Source organism: Myotis myotis, unplaced genomic scaffold (genome assembly GCF_014108235.1).
Source record: "Myotis myotis isolate mMyoMyo1 unplaced genomic scaffold, mMyoMyo1.p scaffold_m19_p_2, whole genome shotgun sequence".
Classification (NCBI taxonomy): domain Eukaryota; kingdom Metazoa; phylum Chordata; class Mammalia; order Chiroptera; family Vespertilionidae; genus Myotis; species Myotis myotis.
In genome coordinates this window covers 163,656,610-163,682,767 of record NW_023416324.1, presented here as the reverse complement: position 1 = coordinate 163,682,767, position 26,158 = coordinate 163,656,610, and the positions used below count along the sequence as shown (strand labels likewise).

At 39.3% G+C, this 26,158-nt stretch overlaps 1 protein-coding gene across 1 annotated transcript in view; it reads right to left on the bottom strand.

Moving 5' to 3' along the window:
• The window catches only part of PAK2 (p21 (RAC1) activated kinase 2), a 111,129-nt gene extending 90,488 nt beyond the window's left edge, over nucleotides 1-20,641 (bottom strand). The window contains exon 1 of the mRNA XM_036347415.1: nucleotides 20,352-20,641. The gene's annotated coding sequence lies outside the window, so the exon portion shown is untranslated. The remainder of the gene's footprint in view (nucleotides 1-20,351) is intronic.
• Nucleotides 20,642-26,158: the final 5,517 nt, after the last annotated feature.

The following is a 26,158-nucleotide window of genomic DNA, read 5'->3' as shown; positions in this document are numbered from 1 at the left end:
CACTCTCTCCAAGGTCTGGATCCCAGCTCCAGGGAGGATGGCTCTTCCCTGTGTGCTCTATCTACCTCAGCCCTGGGATAGCAGCGGCTTCTATTTCTGCTACGCTTATGTTCTAAGGGTTTTATTTACTTACTAGAGGCCCGGTGCACAAAAATTTGTGCACTCGGGGGGGAGGGGGTCCCTCAGCCCAGCCTGTGCCCATTTGTAGTCCAGGACCCCTTGGGGGATGTCCACCTGTCGACTTAGGCCCACTCCCCGGGGGATCAGGCCTAAGCTTGCAGTCAGACATCCTTCTGGCAGCCAAGGAGCCCTCGGGGGATGTCCAACTAAAGGCTTAGGCCCCCAAGGTATCGGGTCTAAACCGTTAGTTGGACATCCTTAGTGCTGCCACGGAGGCGGGAGAGGCTCCTGCCACCACCAATGCACTGGCCAGCCATGAGCCAGCTTTTGGCTGAGTGGCACTTCCCATATGGAAGTACACTGACCACCAGGGGGCAGCTCCTGCATTGAGCATCTGCCCCCTGGTGGCCAGTGCGCATCATAGCAACCGGTCATCCAGCCGTTCAGTCAATGTGCATATTAGCCTTTTATTATTATTATATAGGATGTCACTATTTCCCCCCTTTTGCCCCCTCTACCCAGCTCTTGCCCCCCACTTCTCTCTGGCCATCACCATACTGTTGTCTGTGTCCATGGGTTGTGCATACATTTTCTTTGGCTAATCCCTTCTTTAAATTCACTTCTTTAAATTTTTATTTTCCGATAAGTGCTTATAACTGCACTATTATATATTTTCTATTATATCATTTAGAATTAAGATATGTTTTAATTAAACCCTTGTAAATTTTAGCACAATGTAATAAATTATGCTAGAAGCAATTAGGAGATTTTTCATGTAATGCAGATACATTTGAATTAATATTTTATTAATTTTTAATTTTAATATTTTAATTTGAAATAATCTCATACATGTAAAAAAACTATAAAATACTACAGCATATTATATGTACCCTTCACCCAATTTCTTAGGTGTTAATAATTTAAACATAACCATTAACAACTAACAAAATTTGGAATATATTTTTCTTATAATCTCTTTAATGTTACTTAATCCATTTACTTTGTTTTTGTTAATCTTCACTCAAGGATATTTTTCCATTGAATTTTAGAGAGACTGAAGGGAAAGGGAGACACACATTGGTTGCCTCCTGCACATGCTCTGATAGGGACTGGGGATCAAGCCAGCAACTGAGGTACATGCCCTTGACTAGAATCGAACTTAGGACCCTTCAGTCCACGGGCTAATGCTCTATCCACTGAGCAAAACAGGCTGCAGCTTAATTCATTTACTTTTAATCTATATGTGTCTTTATATTTAAAGTGGGTTTTGTTTTTGATTCACCATCATAATCTTTTAATTGGTGCATTTATGTCACTGACTTTCAGAGTGCTTACTGATAGAGTTACTACCATATCAGGTGGCTTCTGGCGCCGGCCTGCGGCCTGTGATCGGATCCAATCATGGGCAGCAGGCAGGCAGCTTCTGGGGCCGGCCTGCAGCCCAGGATGGATCCAATCATGGGGTAGGGGGGGACAGGTAAGGGGCTTCTGGGGCCGGTCTGCGGCCCGGGATTGGATCCAATCACTGGGGATAATTCTTTCCATGTACAAATTCCTGTTTGGTTTCTTTCCTGATCAGACCCAGAGTGATACAGTCCCATCCATTAATATGACACATACTTCCTTGAACTTCAGTCAGCTGGATTCTAACTTTACTTCTCTTTCTATAAGAAACACTTTTCATACTTCTCTGTATCCATCTGACAGAGACATAATGCTGTTAATACAGAGGTACCAACAAATGTTTAAAGTCCAGGGGTCCTCAAACTACGGCCCGCGGGCCACATGCAAATACAAATATTGTATTTGTTCCCGTTTTGTTTTTTTACTTCAAAATAAGATATGTGCAGTGTGCATAGGAATTTGTTCATAGTTTTTTTTTAAACTATAGTCCGGCCCTCCAACGGTCTGAGGGACAGTGAACTGGCCCCCTGTTTAAAAAGTTTGAGGACCCCTGCACTAGATTATAAGATTTCAAAGTCAAGACCAGCCTGCACGCTTAGACCTCTAGACCTTGTAAGTCAAGAGATAATGAACTGCTCATGCTCACAGACTGTTCAAAGCTACAGGGTCAGAATGGGGCTGAGCATGAATGATGCTTATTTTTGCCTAAATGTGAACAGTAAGATAAGAAATTATGCTCAAAACAAGGACTTACAGTCAGGCAACAAGTTATTTATTTACAAACAAATAATTATGTTGGAGTTTCAGAGTAACATGGTTGAAAGTGTATATAAGAAGCTTTTTGGCAAGTCTCTACTCAGTGCTTCTAAAAACCTAGCAGAAAGCCCCCTTCAACAAGAACCATATCATCAACATTCATTTTACCTCCCATGAGGAAAACTGGGAGAGGTTCAAGTTGGCCTCAAGCCCAATTTGACTTGTTCATGTCACTCAAATGTACCCCCTCCAACTTATCCCAATAAAATGTAACTAGCTTGTGTAAGATCTGTATAAAGCAGTATTTGTTGCCTTGGCTGGTTTGCTCAATAGTTAAGAGCGTCAGCCAGTGCACCAAAGGGTGGTGGTGGGGGGTGTCAAAGCCCAGTCAAGGGCACATGGTCAAGGGCACATACCTCGGCTGCAGGTTCAATCCTCAGCCCCAGGAGGCAACCAATTGGTGTGTCTCTCTCACTTTGTGTTTCTCTTCATCTCTCTCTCCCTCCCTCTCCCCTCTCCTCCATCCCTTTTACTCTCTCTAAAAAATACCAATGGCAAAAATATTCTCCGGTGAGTTAACAAAAATATATACAGATATACAAATAGTCAATAAGCACATGAAGCCCTAGCTGGTTTGGCTCAGTGGATAGAGTGTCGGCCTGTGGACTCAAGTGTCCCGGGTTTGATTCCGGTCAAGGGCAGGTGCCTTGGTTGCGGGCACAACCCCGGTGGGGGGTGTGCAGGAGGCAGCTGATCGATGTTTTGAACTCTCTATCCCTCTCCCTTCCTCTCTGTAAAAAGGTCAATAATATATATCTATATATATAATAATTAAAAAAATAAAAATACTAAAAAAAATAAGCACATGAAAAGATACTCAACAGATTAGCCATCAAGGAAATGCAAATTAAAACTACAATGAGATACCGTTTCACATCCACTAGGGCAACTATCATAAAAAAGGCAGAAGATGAGTTTAGGATGGGTTGGAGAAATCAGAATCCTCAGACACTGTTGGTGCAATTGCAAAATGGTGCAAGTAGCTTTGGAATAGTCTTAGCTCCTCCTCAAAAGGTTAAACATGGAGTTATCATTTAACTCAGCAAATCCAGTCCTATGCATATATCCAAAAGAACGGAAAAGAAGTCCACACAGAAACCTATATACAAATGTTCCTAGAAGCACTATTCATAACAATCAAAAAATGAAAGGGAGCATTTGAGATCTGGCTCCCCAGCATATATCTCAGTTTGGTTCAAATAAACTCTTATAAAAATCCTCCAAAAGAAAGAAAGAAAGAAAGAAACCCAAATTTCCATCAACTGATGAATGGACAAAAAAATCTGGTATATGCACACAATGGATTATTTGGCCATAAAAGGAAATGAAGTACTCATATCCACTACAATATGGATGAACCTTGAAAACACTGTGCTAAGTGAAAGAAACAAATCACAAAAGACCACATACAGTGGGGCCTTGACTTACGAGTGTCGCGACTAACGAGTTTTTTCAGATACGAGCCGTCTCTCGGCCGATATTTTGCTTTGAGTTGTGAGCTAAAATTCAGGTTACGAGCCAGCTTCAGATACCCCACCGCTAATTGGCACAGCGAACGTCACAGTGAACGCCACATCAGCCCAGCATCATGTGTCTCACTCGTTCACTTTAAGATTTGACATACGAGTAATTTGAGTTACGAGCTCCGTCACGGAACGAATTAAACTCGTAAGTCAAGGCTCCACTGTATTATATAAATCCACATATGGAATCTACTTGTATGCCCAGAATTAGATTAATTATAGAAATTAATTAAACTAATTATAAAAGTAAATTAGTGGTAGCCTGGGGCAAGAGGGCAGAGTTTGGGGTCAAATGAGTGACTGCTATTGGGTGCAAGATTTCTCTTTGGGGTAATGCAAATATTCTGGAATTAGTGCTGATGGCTGCACAACCTCATAAATATGGTTAAAAAAAAATACTTAAAAACCTTTACAGTGCTGGCCAGTGTTGCTCAGTTGGTTGGAACATGATCCCATACAACAAGGGGTGGCAGGTACAATTCCGGTCAGGGCACATGCTTTAGGTTGCACACTCGATCCCCATTGGGGGGCGTGCAAGAGGCAGCCAATCGATGATTCTCTCATCACTGATGTTTCCATCTCTCTCTCCCTCTTCCTTTCTCTGAAATTAATAAAAGCATTTTTAATTTTAATGGTAGAATTTATTATATAAATTATCTCTCATTTCTTTAAGTTTAAGGAAAAGAAAGAAACCATGTGGGGCAGATGTAGACACAGAGAGCAAGAAGGACTGATGGAAGCAGAGGCAGAGGCAAGGATGGAGGGTTTGCCTCTGGTGAAGAGGAAAGACTCTAAAGAATATGCTGTAGTCTCCTAGAGCACTTCAAAGAGAAGAGTTCTAAAAAGTGACTTGAAGAATGGAAGCACATGGGAATCATCACACAGCCTTTCAAACAGGACTATTCTGAAGGTGGCAAAACTATTTATAGTTTTTGCTGTGTTCAGGAAAGAATCACTTGCGTAACTTCACAGTCATGCCTCCTACATTCTATGTTGCTGTTGTTCATATCTGAAAAAGGCTGACAGTCATCACTTTATTTTTTTAAAGAACCACAGTCTCTAGAACACCTTTTTAAACAATTTTCTTTTAGCCCAGCTGGTGTGGCTCAATGGTTGAGCATCAACTTATGAACCAGGAGGTCTCAGTTTGATTCCTAATCAGAGCATATGCCACAGTTGCTGGCTTGATCCCCAGTGGAGGGCGTGCAAAAGGCAGCCAATCAATCATTCTCTCTCACCATTGAAGTTTCTATCCCTCTCTCCCTCTCCCTTCTTCTCTGAAATCAATTTTAAAAAAAGACATCATTATTAAAAAAGAAAAAATTTTACTTTCTTGATTTAATAGAGAGAGTGAGAGAGAAAACAATTTGTTGTTCTATCTATTGATGCATTCATTGGTTGATTCTTTTATGTGCCCTGACCTGAGATTGAACTCACAACCTTGGCATTTCAGGACGACTCTCTAACCAACTGAGCTACCCGACCAAGGTGACATTCATCACTAAAAATAAATAAATAAATAAAACCACACAAAACAAACAAACAAAAAACCAACCTTGCCTATCTGGATTATTTATTCTGCTACTCAAATTTCTATCTGACAATAGGAAAACATGGGAGTAAAAATGTGTCCTTTTCCCATTTTAAAGAAATTAATGTTCTCGGAAGCAAGCAATTTTTTAAAAATATATTTTTATTGATTTCAGAGAGGAAGGGAGTGGGAAAGATAGAAATATCAATGATGGGAAAGAATGATTTACAGGTTGCCTCCTGCAGGCCCCCCACTGGGGAGAGAGCCCACAACCCATGTATGTGCCCTGACTGGGAATCAAACTGTGACCTCCTGGTTCCTAGGTTGATGCTCAACCACTGAGCACACCAGTCGGGTGAGGAAAACAATTTTTAAAAATCATTTGTTCCTGTCTTTCTATCATAATACCCAATTACCACAACTATCCATGCCTCTCAAAACAGCTTCCTCACAATTTCTAAGTCACTGCAGCTATGACTTAATAATTGTTACTTATTATACCCAAATCCACTCTTCGTCACTCCCAGTCTATTCTTTCCACTGCAGGGAGCACATTTAGAACATATTAAACTTTATCATTTCATGTTTTCATATAAAGCCATTAATAGTACACCCATGATCACCCCTAACTTTCCAGACTCATTTCTTTGTACTCTTTCCTGCTACAAGATTGAACTTTTTATCCATTCTTAGCCATCTCGGATCTTCCTGGAAAGGCTTCTGTTCAGTGACCAATTATTCCATATGCCTGGGATTGAGGGAGTTTTCCTAGGAAACGGAGACTGGATCATTCATTCTTTCGGTCCACCACCTCTACCTGTCAAACACTAAGTATTGGTCTAAAAACTACTTTCTCAGAAAAGCTTTTCTGACACCTCTTTGCTCCCAAACCATGCACATTAGTTTATTCCCTTCTGCCTTAGCATCCATCATGCTGAATTTGCTTTTTTTCCCTTTAATATTTTATTTATTGTTAGAGAGAAAGGAAGGGAAAAAAAGAGAGAGTAAACATCGATGTGAAAGCAGAACAGTGTCAGCTACCTCCTACCAGGATCGATTCCAAAACCTGGACTGGGAATCGAACCGGCAGGGAACCTTTCAGTGCACATGCCAGCCAGGGCTGGATTAGCTGTTTAGAAAATATTTTTATTGATTTCAGAGAGAAGAAGGGAGAGATAGAAACATCAATGATTAGAGAGAATCATTGATCGGCTGCTTCCTGCAAGCCCCCTACTGGGGACTGAGCTGGCAACCCAGGCATGTGCCCTGAACGAGAATTGAACCATGACCTCCTGGTTCATGGGTTGACGCTCAAGCACTCACTGAGCCACACTGAATTTGCTTTTCTTTTTTCTTTTTTTAAATCCTCACCTGAGGATATTTTTCCATTGATTTTGCAGAGGGAAAGATAGAAATATCGATGTGAGGGAAACACATAGATTAGTTGCCTCCTGCATGCGTACTAACCAGAGCCTGAAGCCCCCTACTGGGGACTGAGCTGGCAACCCAGGCATGTGCCCTGAACGAGAATTGAACCATGACCTCCTGGTTCATGGGTTGACGCTCAAGCACTCACTGAGCCACACTGAATTTGCTTTTCTTTTTTCTTTTTTTAAATCCTCACCTGAGGATATTTTTCCATTGATTTTGCAGAGGGAAAGATAGAAATATCGATGTGAGGGAAACACATAGATTAGTTGCCTCCTGCATGCGTACTAACCAGAGCCTGGGAGGAGCCTGCAACCAAGGTCCTTGACCAGAATTGAACCTGGGACCCTTTGGTCCACAGGTGGATGCTCTATCCACTGAGCCAAACCGGTTAGGGCTGGATTTGCCTTTTTTGTTGTTGTTAATCCTCACCAGAGGATATTTTTCCATTGATTTTAGGGAGAGTAGAAAAGAGAGGGAAAAGTAAGAGATAAACAACAATGTGAGAGGAACACATCAATTGGTTGCCTTCTGCAGGAGCCCTGACCAGGGCCCAGCCAGGGAGGAGCCTGCAACCAAAGTACGTGCCCTTGACTGGAATTGAACTCAGGACCCTTTGGTCCATAGGCCAAATTGGCTAGGGCTGGATTTGCTTTTTAAATGTCGTCTACGTTATAAACTCCACAAGCATGGATCCAGTGAAAATTTTGTTGACATTACATCACTAACACCTAGCACTATGTCTAGTCCATGTGGCTAGGAGATGAGTAATTATCTGTTTAATGAATAAATGGATCAATGAAAAGGTTTATCTGTGATGAAAGGTTTAGGCTAGGGGAGACCCAGGAAAATTTGAAGATACACCCACTATTCTATTTTCTTTAAGATATCTATTTTAGAAAGCTAATTACAATTAAATGCTTCATTTATCCACTATATATTCAGGATAAGACCAGCAGGATATTAAATAGTCTAAATTCTCACTAGTCAATCTCTATTACAAGTATTTTTCAATTTACAACAGCTCATATTCCTACCCAGAAAATGGGTTCTAGGCAACAGGAACAATAAGTATGACCTGAGACAGCAAGGAGACAGGAGGGCATACAGTGGCAAGTACTAGGAAATGAGACTGCTGAATGGGGTCAGAAAGACACACATGCTGGGCCATAGGGAGAACCTGAAAATTTGAGAGATTTAGTTTTAAGATTTTGGGGTTTTTTAATTCTCATAGTACATGATCATTATAAAAACAAAACAAAACAAAAAACCCCTCAAACCAGAATAAAATCTAAACTAAAAAAAATTTGTAATTCCACTTCCCAGAGAAACCTACTTTTATATTTTAACACTACAAGCAGGGAAATGAAATGAAGGGGGAGGAGGAAACTCCTAATAAGCCTCTCCTAATTCCAATATTTATTTAGCATATGTACAATGTGTCACATACTGGAGATCAAAATATTAAGGTTTAGTCTCCACTATGAGCACCAAATTGTGAGTGGGAAATAGTAACACAGGACTACTCTGCAACTGAGATGAGCTGAGAGGGATGAGTGAATGCAATGGAAAAGAGGGCCCAGAGCTCTTACTTATATGAGAGTAATTAGGCAAAGAAATCAGAATTGGCTTTTAAAGAATAAGAAGGAATCTGCCAGGCAAAGAAAGAGAGGAAGGTCTCTGTATACAGAGGAAACAGTGTGTGTTAAGAAACTTTGTAATCTAAATGTTATGATCCTTCTTTTTTTTTCTTCTTCCCGCATTGGCCCCCATCCAATCACTACACTAAAAAATGAAACGAAAAGAAAGAAGGAAGGAAGGAAGGAAGGAAGGAAGGAAGGGAGGGAGGGAGGAAGGAAGGGAGGAAGGAGGGAGGAAGGGAGGAAGGGAGGAAGGAAGGAAGGAAGGAAGAGGGAAGGAAGGAAGGAAGGAAGGAAGGAAGGAAGGAAGGAAGGAAGGAAGGAAGGAAGGAAGGAAGGAAGGAAGGAAGGAAACGTGAAACTCAGAAAATGTTTCAAAACTGCCTGTAAGATAGGGAATGGGGAAGCAGAGAGGGAACAACAAAAAGATCAAAGATTACTGCCCTGGCTGGTGTGGCTCGATTGGAGTATAGTCCCAGGCACTGAAGTGTCAAGGGTTTGATTCCCAATCAGGGCAAACTTGATGGAACAGGCATATATGGAGAAAAAAGACCAAGATGAAATAAGAGTAATTTAGGAAGAAAGGGAAACAGGGTAAGTTTTTAAAGGACGTAAAGAAACGAAAATGTCAATAGCAGAAATAAAGCTGAATAGGAGGTGATAAAAGAAAATCAAATGAGTGATAAGGACAACCATTTGAGAAGCTTACACAAAGGACAGATATGATAAGCCAGACACTACTTATTACAAGTGTTTTCAGGGAAAACAGAACTAAAGCAAAATAACCACAATATTTCTGGAAATGAAAAAAGAACCAATTTTGAAGAGTATAAGGAGCTAATATATCAGGCAACATCAATGAACAAGACATGAGCTGTCAAAATATTTCAATAAAAAGAAAAAGGAAAATTCCTACCACAATCAGGCACAAGAAGCTCTGAAACAAACTGATTAATGCAAGATAATAGAGTGATTATCTACAGAATTTCTAAGGACATTTCTAAGGATCTAATAATTTTGAAGTATGTCTTCCAGTTATTCCTACTAAAAATATTTAGCTGAAAATCTATGCTACCTGACATACATGATAAATCTGTTTAAAGGTTAAGACTGAGAAAAATGGCAACGAGCACTGAATCTATCTCAATAAAGTTTAAATAATTTTTGAGAATTTTTATGAGTTTATTTGAGCCAGACCGATGACAACTGCCAGGAAGCGAAATCTCAGCTTCTAAATAATTTGTGTTAGTACTGAATGTAATTACCAAGATAAGTCCTGAAAGATGAAGTTAAAAACATGACATGTACCAAAAATATACTAACAATATTCTGAGGTCCCAAGCTCACCATACAGAGGGAAAAGGGAATAAAGTGAGGATGGATTAAGAGAAAATAATAGTCTTCAGATATAAAGTGAGTCAAAGTATAATTTTCTTTTTCATGCTGATAAATCAGAAAAGTTTGCTTTTTAAAATTTATATTTGTACTTGAATTTATTTAAACTATAAACTAATGCACTTTAAAAACAGGATGTACACAGCCTGGCCAGTATGGCTCAGTAATTGAGGGTGGACCTATGAACGAGGAAGTTACAGTTCAATTCCCAGTCAGGGCACATGCCCAGGTTGGGGGCTCGATCCCAAGTGTGGGGCATGCAGGAAGCAGCCAATCAATGATTCTTTCTCATCATTGATGTTTCTATTTCTTGTTCCCTTTTCCTCTCTGAAATCAATTAAAAACAAACACACACACAAACCAGTAAGCATTACATAAAAAGACAGAAACACACCCAACAGAATTCATTATAACATTTCTCATAAATGTTTTAAACATTCATTTTTGAATTAAAAAAAATAAACTACGTATAATTTATTTTTTATTGTTGTGTGTTTTTTTAAAATTGATTTCAGAGAGAGTAAGGGAAAGATAGAAACATGGATGAGAAAGAAACATCTACCGGCTGCCTCCTGCATGCCGCCTACTGGAGACTGAGCCCACTGGCATGTGCCCTGACCAGGAATTCTCAAAACTCAACAATTGAAAATAAACACCACAATTAAAAAATGGGTAAAAGATCTGAAGAGATTCCTGACCAAAGATGACATATATATTAAAGATGGCAAAGAAGCACTCAAAAAGAGGCTTAACATCATACCTCAATAGGGAATTATAAATTAAAACAGTAAGATTCCACTACACACTTAGAAGGCTAAACTCCAAAACACTGACACCAGCAAATGCTGGTGAGGATGTTGAGCAACTGTTGGTAAAAAAGCAGAATGGTACAGCCACTTTGAAATACAATTTTACAGTTACAGTGGGGCCTTGACTTACGAGTGTCCCAACTAACGTGTTTTTTGAGATAACAGCTGTCTCTAGGCCGATTTTTTGCATTGAGTTGATAGAGTAATTTGAGTTAACGAGCTCCTTAACAATTAAACTCGTAAGTCAAGGCCCCACTGTATATATAAAACTAAATATACTCTTACCATACAATCCAGCAATCATGGCCCCTGGTATTCACCCAAATCAGCTGAAAGCTTATGCCCACACAAAACCTAAACACAAATGTTGATAGCAGCTTTATTCATAATTGCCAAATGTGGAAGCAACCAAGATAGCTTTTTGTAGGTGAATGAATGAACAAACCGGTACACTGGGACAATAAAATATTATTCAGTGCTAAAAAGAAATGAGCCATCAAGCCATGAAATGATATGGAGGAAACATAAATGAATATTGCTAAGTGAAAGAAGTCAAGTTGAGGTTACATATTATATGATTCCAACTATATGACATTCAGGGAAACACAAAACTATGGAGATATGGGGGGTGAGGGAGTAAGAGATCAACCAAAGGACTTGTATGCATGCATATGAGCAAAACTAATGGACACAGACAGTAGTGGGGTGAGGACTTATGCTTGACGGAGGCGGAGGCGGGCAGAGATCAATGCAGGAAAAAGGAGACTCATGTAATACTTTAAACAATAAAGAATTTTAAAAAATTAATAAGGTCATATAATAAGAACTATTAATAAGGAATAAGTCAAATAAGATAATTTTAATAAAGTTTAATTAATAGATATATCACACTATATCCTGCAAACAGAAAAAAATATTATTTTTAAGTTTCCAAGGAACACTTGCTAAATTGGATTATGCTTTAAATCACAAAGAAACCCTCAATAAATTTAAAAGGTAATTTTAAAAGACTAAGGTCACTGACAACAAGGGGAAAAAAAAGAGTGAGTAGAGCTGTCCTAACTACCTCTTGAGTCAAAGAGAAAATCAACCTAGAACTACCAACTATTTGTTTAAGTATAAGAATATCATTCATGTAAATTATAGAGTGCAGCCCAGCCAAAGCTGTACTCAGAGGTAAATTAAGAATACTAAATTTTTAATTATTTTAAACAAAGGAACTAAGAGTTTAATTAGTTAGAAAAAAGTACAACAAAAATTATGAAGAAAAGCAGGAAGAGCAAAATAAAGAGACTAGTAGAAATCAGGGAATCAGAAAACAATAGAATAAATCTCAATAGAATAAATCACTAAGTAGACAAACATCTGGCAGATAAAGTCAAGAAAAATAACAAAATCACACACAAAAAAGATGGAAATAGTCCTGGCTGATGTGGCTCAGTTGGTTGGAATGTCATCTGCAACACTGAAAGGTTGAAAGGTCAAGGGTTCAATTCCTGGTCAGGGCACATACCCAGGCTGCAGGTTTGATTCCTGGTGTGGATGTGTGCAGGAGGCAATCGATTAATGTTTCACTCTCACGTGTATATGTTCCTCTCTCTCTTTGAAATCAATTTGTTTATTAATATATTTTTTATTAATATATATTTTCATCTTTTTTTTTATTAATCCTCACCTGTTTTTCAGGTGAGGATTAATAAAAAAAAAGATGAAAATATATACCAGATTTTAATAAAAAAATATTACATGCATCTCTATAACAAATTTAAAATCTTAAAATAATGTATAACCTATGGAAATAGAAATTATCAAAACTAACTCATCAATACCTAAGGATACCTAGAAAGACTACAGAAGTAACTGCAGGCGTTACCATATGGCCTGTTACTCTTATTAAACTACTAGTAATTTCTATGATATTCTCTATCCTTTCAATAAGTTCCATACACTTGACTAACGTGAGTAGGGTTTTGATTTCTTCCATGCCTTCTGTTATCGGCAAATTTATTATTACATACCCTTACCAGCAGTTAAAAAAGAAAAACCTGATCATCTCCTAAATAAGTGTCACACAAAAACATTTGATAAAATTCAGAAGCCATTCCTATTTTCTGTAAAGTAGAAACAGAATAAAATAATAAAGAATCTCTCTCTAGCTGTGGCCAGGTGGCTCAGTTGGTTGGAGCGTCATCCCATACACCAAAAGGTTGCCAGTTTGATTCCCAGTCAGAGCACATACCTAGGTTTCAGGTTCGATGGAAACAGTCCTGGTCCCAGTGATGGCACATACAGGAGGCAACCGACTGATACTTTCTCTCTCACTCTCCCACTTCTCTCTCTCCCTCTCCTTCCTCTCTCTAAAATCAATAAAAACATATCCTAGGTGAGTACTAAAAAAAAAAAAAATTTCTCTCTAAAATCAACAGCTGCCATCATCCTTAATTGTAAAAATGCCAAAGATGTTCCAAGACAATTATCATCTCTCTTATTTAACCATGTCTTGGAGATTCTGCCCCATGTAATAAAGAGCTAAAACAGATATAAATATGTTGACTATTGGAAAGGAGACAAAAGTTGCTATTATTTTCACAATGAACCAGGAAAACAAAAGTAAATAAAATTTTATTGAAGTCCAGGGAGATAATAAAAATAACAGTGAACACAAAAATCTAGTTACTTCTACGTATTTATCAGAACTAAAACGAGATTCACATTTCTAGTGATAGTAAATATCAAACCTCTCTGAAGGGTCAATTTAAGACTTTTAAATGCTATACATTTTCATTCAGTAATTCCACTTCTACAAATATATTCTAGTAATAATCAGGAATAGAAAGATATTCACCATAGTATTATCTGTATAGGAAATAAGTTACACATTCAGCAATAGGAAAATAATGAAACTAAGGCAGAGCTCTACAATGGTGTTAGGTAAACATTAAAAAAATCATTTTTAGTCCTTGCCAGCTAGTTGGAGTGTCATCCTGTGCACCAAAAAGTTGTGGGTTCGATTCCCTCTCAGGGCACAAACCTAGGTTGCAGGTTCGATCCCTAGGTTGGGGCACATATGGGAGGCAACTGACCGATGTTTCTAGCACTGATGTCTCTCTGTCTCTGTCTCTCTCCCGTCCCTCCCTCTAAAATCAATGTACATATCCTTGGGTGAGGATTTTAAAAAATCATTTTTAAAAAGAATTTTTAAGGAGAACAAAGGAAAACTTTCAAGATGTAATATTAGGTAAAAAAAAGAAGGCGCCCTAGCCGGTTTGGCTCAGTGGATAGAGCGTTGGCCTGCGGACTGAAGGGTCCCAGGTTCAATTACAGGTCAAGGGCACATGCCCAGGTTGCAGGCTCAATCCCCAGTAGGGAGTGTGCAGGAGGCAGCTGATCAATGATTTTCCTCATTGATGTTTCTATCTCACTCTCCCTCTCCCTTGCTCTCTGAAGTTAATAGAAATATTTTTTTAAAAAGCAAGATAGCAAATTATACAAAATATGATACCAATTTTATAAAAGTAAACTATGTACACACATATATATAAAGAAGAAAGAACTAGCAGATAACATACCAAAATACCAACAGTAGTTACCCATAGGTAAAGAAATGAGTTTTTCTTTTTTACTTTGTTTCTTTTCAAATATTTAATTAGGAAGGTGAAAAAAAAGTTTAGAAAAAATTTACAACAGAGATATGTTATCAAACATCTGGCTATATTTCCACTATTATATCTGTCAATGTAAGTTCTTATTAATAATTTGCTCTTTAGAGTACCTGAAATTTTATCTAAATGCTTTTCCCCATATCTATTACTCATGTGTTTATTATATAACAATTTTGCTTCATTCACAAGCCTATGGATTACTAAATAATCTCAAAATTAAAAGGAATAGGAATTAATTTTTAAAAGCTAAGATTATTTTAAAATACACTTTGCTCTTAAGAAATAAATGCAGCCCTAGCTGGTTTGGCTCAGTGCACAGAGGACTGGGTCTCAAGTTGGATTCCGGTCAAGGGCACATGCCCAGGTTGCAGGGACATGCAGGAGACAGACAATCAATGATTCTCTCTCATCATTGATGTTTTTATCTCTCTCTCCCTTCTCCCTTCCTCTCTGAAATCAATAAAGATATATTTAAAAAATAAATTAATAAATGCAAAATAAAACCTATCGTTCCAGAACCTATTAAACATTTACATGAAACAATATTACCAAATGTAATAGCTTGCTCGGAAAGATATTAATGTGGATTAAAAGTACCCAAATAACTCATGTTTTCAGCGCACTGGAAATGAAGGTTAGAGGTTAACATGTTAAGATAAATATATAAGAACAGTAAGAATATCCAAACCATAATGGAGATCAGGAAAGACGCACAAAGTTATACACCAAGCATATCAAACTGAAAGGCTAATATGGGTCAAATAAACAAGGTTCAAGTTTATGTGGGCCGCAAAAAAACAAAAGCTTCAATTTTCATAGAAATGTAGGTTTATTTTGATAGAGACATGTTGAATACAAAGGGCTGAAATAAATGAGTAATCGTTAACATAAAATAATAGAACATTTTAATAAAAATTAATATTTTTTTCTTGAACATTAACTTACCAGACACTGAATAACTGCACAAATTAATAAGCATAACACAAATAAACCTATTTTTCTTGTTCTCCGAAACCGAAATATTTCCTGTTGCGCATACTAAACAAGTCAGTCAAGGCTAATGACGTTGCAATTGTCTGCTAAAATATTCGCTGCTAGTATTAGTGGATAGAAATGGTGCACCTGCACGCAAGGCACGTAAGAGGAATAAATGCAATATGATTATAATAATCAGTCCTTAGCAAATGTTGTAGTCCGTTATTAATAATTATGTATAACAGGATGTTGTAAAAATTAAGTTACGAAATTTGTATTAAAACGTTTCTTACATACCGTTATATTGGCTGGGCCACAAAAATATTCTTTGTGGCCCCAAGCAGCCCACAGGCTGGAGCTTGACATGCTTGCTATACACAAAGGCTGAGATTTGCATACATATGCATGTAAATCGAATTAAGTAGGTGACAAGAGAGAGGTCAAAAGGGGCACTTTTTTTCTTTTCAGATGTGATGCTTACAATAAAACCATTATATTATTTTCTGAATCCCTATAATGCAACTTTCACACCAACATCAAACTCCTAAAGACATTTTTATATCTGTATTTTATTTCAGTAGCCAAGCTATTTTATATTATTAAAACTCTCTTATATGCCCTCACCACGAGCAAAAAAAAAAAGTCCAGAAGGATTAAGATTAAAATACAACAATTATTAAAAGTACAAGACAAGCCCTAGCTGGTTTTGCTCAGTGGATAGAGCACTGGCTTGCAGACTGAAGGGTTCCGGGTTCAATTCCTGTCAAGGGCACATGCCCAGGTTGCGGGCTCGATCCTCAGTGTGGGGTGTGCAGGAGGCAGTTGATCAATGATTCTCCATCATCATTGATGTTTCTATCTCTCTCTCCCCCTCCATTCCCTTCTGAAATCAATAAAAATATATTTTTTAAAAGTACAAGACAATATAGAAGAATGTTCTGTATATATTTTTATTGATTTTGGAGGGAGAGAGATAGAAACATCAATGATGAGAATCATTGATTGGCTGCCTCCTGCATACCCCCTACTGGGGATTGAGCCTGCAACCCGGGCATGTGTCCTTGATGGGAATGGAATCCGGGAGCCTACAGTCCACAGGCCAGTGCTCTATCCACTGAGCAAACCACCCAAGACGAAGAATGTTTTTTTGAAAAAAGGTAAAATGGGGAAGATCTTAAACAGAAGGCAAAGGATTAATATCTATTATGTATAAGGAGCGTATACAATTAGATAAGAAAGTATGGATTGGCTTGGCCTTTTAGTAAGTGAATTTGGCATCTACTGAAACTTGAAGTGTACATTTAAGAATTCTTTTTATGAAAATCCTTGCACACATATGCATGTGCACAAAGATATAAGGAGTTCATTAGGTCTTCAGTTTTAGTTGCTCATAACTGAAACATAAATAACCATGAGTAATTAAAGTAGAACTATGTAATGGAATAATACCTCATGTCTGTTGAATGATGAGGTACAACTATAAGTATTGACATGGAAAATAATATATAATAATCGATTTTTTAATTTAAAAAACTAAGGTAAAAACTATACAAATGGCACTTATTTCTAATTGCATAAGTAAAACAAAATTATTAACAGTGAGTAGCTCCAAGGAATGGGACTAGAAAGTGAGGAAAAACTAATCTTCACTTTTTACTCTAAATAATTTACTTGAACCTTTTATAATAAGCACATCCCTCTTCTGGAATTTAATTTTAAAATAAGGGGAAAAAAACAACACTAGCCTGTCATGATAGTTATCCTTGAGGGCTGAGAATAAAGTGATTTTTGTCCTATTCCTTAGTAATTTTCACTTTCAAATTTTCTATGAGAAATATGCATATTTTTAAATCTGAGAAGCCTGTATTTTTTAAAGAAAAACCTGTATTCTTTTTTAAATATATATATATATATTTATAATGATTTTTTTACAGGGAGGAATGAAGAGGGATAGAGTTAGAAACATCGATGATGAGAAACATCGATCAGCTGCCTCCTGCACACCCACTACTGGGGATGTGCCCGCAACCAAGGTACATGCCCTTGACTGGAATCGAATCTGGGACCCTTCAGTCAGCAGGCCAATGCTCTATCCACCAAGCCAAACCGGTCAGGGCAAAAAACACCTGTATTCTATTTCAGTGGTGAAACTAATTTTTTTCCTGAAAAATGATTTTTAATTTAACAGTTATGGTCTCAGAAACTTGGTCCTGGGATTCCAACCTCTTTCACAAAAGTCTTAAATCTAAGTTTGGGAGTAGAACATTTGCTGTAGAAGCAATTAAATGTAAAAACCTATTTTAGAATGGAATATTAACTAACATTTATTAAGCACTGCATCTGCTAAGTACTTTACCTGCATTGCTCTAAATAGCCCTATGAAATTTGTATGATACTGTTATTATTCCCAGTATACAGATGAAAAAAAAAAAAAATCAGATCTTGAAAACAATGCATATCTTGGCCAGGATCAAGTAGAAAAGCCAGGATTCAAACCCGGGTCTCCAGCTCCTAACCACCTGAGATATACAGAATAAGTAAAAATGCACCTCAGAGACAATAAGCTAGAACTCAAATCTCACATGAGTGTTCAGATTGTCTACTGTTAACCAGGTTAGTGATCCTGAAATGAAGAAGTAGTGAAACTCAATTCCGAACACAGAAGAAAACAATCAGTGTTTCTTCAAGGCAATAGGAGCTATTTTTTCCTTCTCTGCTTCTTACCAAGGTGCAAGAAGGATACAAGGGACAACTCAGATGTGTAAGTAACTTAACAACTTCCCTCTTATTAGTCTGAACTTAGTTAGCCCTCTCACTGAAATTAGGCTTTTGAAAACAAATTGATCAGAACTCTGAAGCCTTAAACAAGGCCCAGTTTCAAATTTCATCAGAAGCATAAAACTTAGAAAGCCAAAAGAAACATTATACTTGAATATTAGAATAATCAATATCAACAGATTGAACATAGGAAGGGTTTAACAGTAGCTACTTATTTTATCCTCAGCTGTTTGAACAAGCTCTCTTTTTTAGAAAGTATAACTGAAAGTTTATCCTTAGCTACCTGAGCAAGTTCTAAGTTCTCTCTTATAATTGAAAAAGAAACATACACCCCTGTCAACCACGTCTACTTGGAAACCGACCTATCAGAAACATCAGAGAAACATAGAAACCCCTGTTCATTTGTTGAGTAGATATTCTCCAACTTCAAACTTACTGCAACTTTATAAATTTGGTATTAAATGTCACAAAGTCCCGAAGAATAACTCTGTGTATAACTGGTAAACCATGAATCAAGGCCCCAAAGGAAGTGGAACACCTAGGAGCTCTTTCTCAGTAAAAGTACCTGCTTATAGAAGGAACCAGCAGAGAAGCTGACATCACAGACTAAGTTTTACGCTCCAACATTCTATACCTTAACCCTTTAGGGCGGGAGGCCAACAAGACCACCCCTTAAGTTGAGGACAACTGACACTACCAAATTATGGCAGTATTGAAACTCAGTACTAAGCCATCAGTAACAATGACTATTTAGTGAAAACGTAAAATTCACTGAATTAAGGTGAATGTCTTTCACCAAAACCTGAAAGTGGGTTTAATGTATATTACAGTTCAAAAAAATTTCGAGGTTCACTTTTCACAATGTAAATCAGTGTTCTTTGTAAATCAGATTTTAAAACCAAGGATGCAAAAACTGCCTTAAATCTATACCCTAAATAGGAGAATGTGAGCAAAACTTTTCATGTAAATTTTTTTCACATCTAAATAAAACACACAGAAGTGAGTATGTTTTACAAATGCCACAGAGCATCTGGCAAAGTTGACAAGTTCTAACCTGCCTAAAAATTACTATTCACTGCTTTCATCCCAATCTAACTTCATTTAATGTTATTCTTTTGGATAAACTCTACCAAAAAACAACAAGAACAACAAAAAACACCCCAGAGCAAATTCTTGAATTCTTGCACATTTCAATATCCTGCCTACCTATAAGAGCGGAAGAGTTGAACAGAACAGGGGAAAAAACGTGACGTGCACAACCTTGATCCAAAACACAGCTCGTTGTAGTCTAATTTTAGGTCTAACCAATTTAACGTCTTTTTTACAGAGATTAAAAAAAGAAAACTATAGGTCGCTTGTAAAGGAGTACTGAGAGAATTATGTCAATGGGAGTTGGCGTTATCTATGGAGGAAACAAAATCACGGTCACACCAAGAGTATTCCCACAAAATTTAGGGTACAAGAAGAATAAAACAGCAGCTGACAATGGCTTTTCACACTTCAGTTACTGAATGAACTTTATGTTTAAAGAATTAGTCAAAAGGTTAAGTCCACCGAGGAATCTGTGGGAGCGGGGAGTGTGTGCGTGTGTGTGTGTGTGTGTGTGTGTGTGTGTGTGTGTGTGTGTGTGTTAAAGATAGCCAAACATGGTTAAAAGCCCATCTTCACCTAAATTACCTAAAGCAGCAAATAATCACCTCCTGGCTGAAGATCAAACAAAAAAAAATCACAAGAAGACCCGAAAGTTCTGCTCTTTAAGCGGAGGCCCTCAAACCCTCGGAAACTATACGTTTTTACGAATGCGAAATGTGGAAGCGATCAGATTTGAGTTTAAAAGTGTCAGGGACGCGGGACAATGTGCCTGAGCAATAAAGCTGGGGTGAGCAGCGCAGTGGCCGGGGGCGCTGGGGCTCGGAAAGAGGGGAAAAATCCAAGAATCAGCCCCGAGACGCCGGTCCCGCCGCAAAGGAAACGGAGGAGAGGAGGCTGAACGGCGAGGAGGGACGGGCAGGGCAGAGCCCACGGCGCCGCTCGGGCCGGGCAGGACCCGGTCCAGGAAGAGGAGCCCCGCCGGCGCGGCCAGCTCCCCACTCGGGGCGACAGCGGAGCAGCAGCCGCCCCAGGGAGCAGACAATGAGCCACCGCCCCGGGGGCCGCGGCTGCGGGCGCGCAGGTGGCGGCGGTCCCGGGCCGCCCGCGCCTGCCAGGCCGCGGAGAAGGAAGAAGGAAGGAGAGCGGCGGCCCCGCGCCCGGCCCGTCTGCCCACTTACCCTGCGAGGAAAGGTCCCCGCCCAGCGAGGCGCCTCCGTCCGAGCTCCCGGCGCCTGCGGAGCCGCCCCGGGCCAGCGCGCGGCGGCGGGGAGGGGACGCAGGGGGAGCGCACGGGAAGAGGGGCCGCGCTGCAGGCAGCCGCCCTACCGCTAGGCCGAGCGGCAGCGGAGCCCCACGGGCGCCGGGAGGGGAGGGCAGGGAGGCTCCGGCAATGGCGACGGCCCCGGCTGGAGGGGAAGCGGAACAACCGCCGCCGCTGCGCGTGGCCACAACCCTGGGGGAGGGCGGCGGCGGGGAGCGGGGAGGGGCGGGGAGGACAGCGCCCCTCCCGGAGCTCCACGGACGGGCCGGGCACCGCCTCCCAATGGGCGGGCTCTGGTGGGAGCTGCTGGGAGTTGTAGTTGGTGTGTACAGCTGCTCTCTTTTTTGGGGTGTGGGCATGTGCTTCATATTGAGAGAGGCAGCCAGTTCCTCATCTGATTCAACATTGTCTCCACTCAGCTCCGTGTCAACCAAAGATGCTGGCAGATGTCTTTTATATAAATCAGCTCCAGGACATTTGTTTCTGGGAATTCATCCATTATCCATTTTACTTAAAAAAAAATCCTATCCTCCTACATAATAAAAGGGTAATATGCAAATTGACCGAACGGTGGAACAACCAGTCGCTATGACGCACACTGACCACCAAGGGGGCAGACGCTCAACACAGGAGCTGCCCCTGGTGGTCAGTGTGCTCCCACAGGGGGAGCCCACTCAACCAGAAGCCCAGAAGCCAGGCTCACCACTGGCAAGCGCAGCAGCGGTGGCGGGCGGCAGCGCTAAGGCTGTCTGACTGAAGGCTTAGGCCCGCTCCCCAAACCTGAGGGCTCCTGGACTGTGAGAGCGCACAGGCCAAGCTGAGGGACTCACCGAGTGCACAAATCTCGTGCACCAAGCCTCTAGTATGTATGTGTGTGTGTATGTGTGTGTATATATGTATATGTATACATATATATATATATATATATATATATATATATATATATATATATATATATTTCAAATTGATTTCAGAGAGGAAAGGAAAGAGAGAAACATCAATGATGAGAGAGAATCAAGAACCATCCATCAGCTGCCTCCTGCATGCCCCTTACTGGGGATTGAGCCCACAACCAGGGCATATGCCCTGATGGGGACTTGAACCATGATCTTCTGGTTCATAGGTCCATGCTCAACCACTAAGCCACACCAGCTGGCCTATCCATTTTTACTTTTTACCTACAAACTCTACGATATTTTGCTGCTAAATTAAGCCCCATCTCCTTACAAATTAAGGCCTCCAACTTTTATCTTTAGAGGAGTTATCGATGTATTCACTACTACTACAAATATTTGAGTGTCTAATATGTACCAGAAATGGTTAAGGCATAAGGGACATAAGAATGTACGAGTCACTTTGCCTTTGTGGCACTCACAAATATAAAAATACAATAATTAAAATAGGATATCTGGTATGAGGGAAAACTGGGGAGACTGTTTTGGATAGCTTGACCAAAGAAAGCATCTTTAAAGAGGTGACATTCAAGCTGAGAACAGAGGGAGCCATGAGAAGCACCTAGGAGAAAGTATTCCAAGTAGAAGGAGGAAGCAAGCGGCTTGCTAAGGCCAGTTCAGAACGACTGTTTAGAGCAGCCGTGGGCAAACTGTGGCCCGCGGGCTGGATCCGGCCCGTTTGAAATGAATAAAACTAAAAAAAAAAAAAGACCGTACCCTTTTATGTAATGATGTTTACTTTGAATTTATATTAGTTCACACAAACACTCCATCCATGCTTTTGTTCCGGCCTCCGGTCCAGTTTAAGAACCCATTGTGGCCCTCGAGTCAAAAAGTTTGCCCACCCCTGGGTTAGATGAAGTTTAGGGCAAGTAGGATAGTGTAGTATGAAAACATTAGAGTAAACAATATTCAGGTCAGGAAGGATCTTGAATGCCATGGTAAAGAGTTTGGACTTTTTTCCAAGAAGCTATTAAATTTAAGCAGGGAAGTGATGTTATCTGGATTACACTGTAAGATCACTAGGTTGCTACATGGAGAATGGAGTACAGAGATGCAAGAATAGAAGAGAAATGAATTAGAGAGGCAGTGATCATGATGGATACAAGAAAAATAACAGTAGGAATGGAGAAAGGTAGCCAGATTGTGCTTATCTATAGTGTAGAGAAAAAAAACTCAATTGATATGGAGAGTACAAAAAAGGAATTAAAGAGCAATATGGCTATTTACTATTAGATAGCCTTAAAAACAATCCCATTATTGGCCTTGGCCAGGTACTCAGTTGGGGATTCGATCCCCGGTCAGAGTACATACAAGGATGAATGCATGAATAAGTGGAACAACAAATAGATGTTTCTCTCTTCCTTCTTCTCTTTTACTTATCAGGATAAGTAAAATAAATCTTCTCAAAACATATCAAAGTGAAACTGCAAAATACCAAAGGTAAAACAACCAGAAAGAAAAGACATGCCCTGTAAAGAAACATCTATACAGGGGTGGGCAAACTTTTTGACTCGAGGGCCACAATGGGTTCTTAAACTGGACCGGAGGGCCGGAACAAAAGCATGGATGGAGTGTTTGTGTGAACTAATATAAATTCAAAGTAAACATCATTACATAAAAGGGTACGGTCTTTTTTTTTTTTTTAGTTTTATTCATTTCAAACGGGCCGGATCCGGCCCGCGGGCCGTAGTTTGCCCACGGCTGCTCTATAACAATGGGTTGCCAGTTGACAATGAAAAGATATTTTCAAAGTGCCAAGAGATAATAACCAAATTTAGAAGTGTATACCCAGCTAAATTATCAGTCATATGAGCAAAGGGAAAATAAAGATATCATCAAACAAAAAAAGATATATTACAAAACAGAGACCTACTAAAGCAGTCGTTCTCAACCTTCTGGCCCTTTAAATACAGTTCCTCATGTTGTGACCCAACCATAAAATTATTTTCGTTGCTACTTCATAACTGTAAAGTTGCTACTGTTATGAATCGTAATGTAAATATCTGATATGCAGGATGGTCTTAGGCGACCACTGTGAAAGGGTCATTTGACCGCCAAAGGGGTCGCAACCCACAGGTTGAGAACCACTGTACTAAAGGAACTCCTTGACTACCAGAGGGAAAAGGGGATGAGGAGGTAGAAGAGGGTATAGGAGATAAATGGTGATGGAAGGAGACTTGACTTGGGGTGGTGAACACACAATACATATGATGTATTATAGAATTGTACACCTGAAACCAATGTCACCCCAATAAATTCAAAAAAAAGGGGGGGAAAGGAACTCCTTAAAAACATATACTTCAGGAAGAAACTGATTCCAGAAGGTCTGAAATGCAAAAAATCAGGTAGATAGATAAACCTACGCTCCTATCACCGATTAGGACAATGCTGAAGGGCATACTTAGTCCATATTATTTCACTGTCTCTCAGCCTACCAAAACCCTCTTACATTCAATAACCTGCCAATAGCATACTTTGTGAGTATGGGGAATAATATAGATAGGTGTAATTTCACTCTAATTTCTTTATCTCCATACCATATAAACCAGAATCAATTATCAAAATATAGGTGAATAGCTTGAAATGAATAGAATATCTGACTGGAATAATCCTTAAACTCATTATATTCTGAAATAATTAGAGCTACAATAGATCTTTCCAGTTCCCAAGCCATGTATATACCATCCTCCATGAGAAATAGCTAAAATATCTCAATTCCTGGTAGAGTGGCTGAGAAACACACACACACACACACACACACACACACACACACACACACACTAATCTCTGTTACCCCCTTACTAGTACTTGAGGTTTCCTGTCTGTTATTTTTACCCAAAAGGACATATCATAATACTTTAAGAAAAATAAACCCCAAAGTAAAACAAATACTGGATCATAATAACCAAGAGAATAGTACCCATTTTCTTGTCCTTAAAAAAAAAAAAGATATACATAATTACAAAACTGATTTTTAAAAATAAAGTGCTTATTCATTTTTAAAATACCCACAGAATATACAGAGTTCAAAACCAGAAATGTTCTATCAAAAGTAATGTCATCTGGCCCAGCCTGTATGGCTCAGTGGTTGTGTGTCGACCCATGAACCAAGAGGTCACAGTTTGATTCCCAGTGAGGGCACATGCCTGGGTTTTGGGCTTGATCCTCAGTAGGTAGTATGCAGGAGGCAGCCGATCAGTGGTTCTCATCATTGATGTTTCTATCCCTCTATCCTTCTCCCTTCGTCTCTCTGAAATCAATCTATAATAATAAAAGCATAATATGCTAATTGGACCGGACAGCTGAATGACCTCCCGGAAGAAGCCGAGGTGCGAGGGCCGAGCCCCTTGCATGAATATCGTGCATTGATCCTCTAATTAAAAAAAAAAAAGTAATGTCACCTGCAACCACTTATTAGGCAAGAATGGTCCTATCCAAGTGTTCTTCACTGACATACACATTTTTTAATACTTTTGAATAGCTATATAAATGAGTAAATGGCTAAAACATGTTCTAAGCCACAATTTAGACAGGGTGGAAATTTTAGTCATTTTAAAGATTTCTAATATTTCTGCCTTATGGCACTGGGTGCTTTTTTCAATATTCTCAAACACATCTTCAAAAATAAATGTTATGACTAGTCGAGCCATACATGTCAAATTATAAAAGATTTATTCCCATAAAAACACCAAGCTATTGCCCTGGCCGGTTTACTCAGTTGTTAGAATGTCGACCCTCAGACCAAAGGGTCGCAGGTTCTATTCCTGTCAAGGGCACGTACCTTGGTTGCAGGTCCCCCCAGCCCTAGAAGGGGTGAGTGTGGGAGGCAACCAATCAGTGTGTCTCTCTCACAGAGATGTTTCTCTCGGTCTCTACTCCTCTCTCTAAAAAATCAATGGGGGAAAAATGTCCTCAGGTGAGGATTAACAAAAAACAAACAAGCAAAAAAACAGAATGTTTTAGGAAATCCGTTATAGCATATAAACTGTATATCATATCCCTTTAATCTATTTAAAACAAACAATGCCAACATAACATGGTTTTAGTGGCTTTGGTTTTGGAACATGCTTGCTCTAAAAAAATTGCCCTAAATAAATGGAAGGGCATGCTTGCCCTTTTATTTTTTAATTAGCTTATGGCACTTACTTTATTTTCTAATTTTTTTCCAAAGTAAAACAATAAATCAAGACTTTTCAAAAAAAAAATCAGCAATGTTATTTTTAATACAGATGTGGTACAGAATGTTTAATTACAGTAGGGCAGAGATTCTAGTTAAATAAAATTGAAACCCTTATTACCTCCAATATAAAATTACTAAATTAATGTCTCATACGAAAATACTAGTATACAGCTTACTGAGCATACTGGCTAGGGCTGGTGAAAGCTTTAACTCACACCATTATTCACTACAGATTTATGATTTATCAATTACATTCTCCACCACTTTGGCAAAAGGATGAAGTTGGTTTCTTTTTAAAACAGTTTATAAGCCCCAGCCGGCTTGGCTCAGTGGATACAGTGTCAGCCTGAGGACTGAAGGGTCCCGGGTTCGGTTCCCGGTCAAGGGCACATGCCCAGGTGGCGGGCTCGATGCCCAGCGGGGGGCATGCAGGAGGCAGCCAATCCATGATTTTCTCTCATCGTGGATATTTCCCTCTCTCCCTCTCCCTTCCTCTGTCTGAAATCAATAAAAATATATATTTAAAAAAAAAACACCAGTTTATAAATCTAACATAGCAAAGACTATATATAAGTTCATATTGCATTT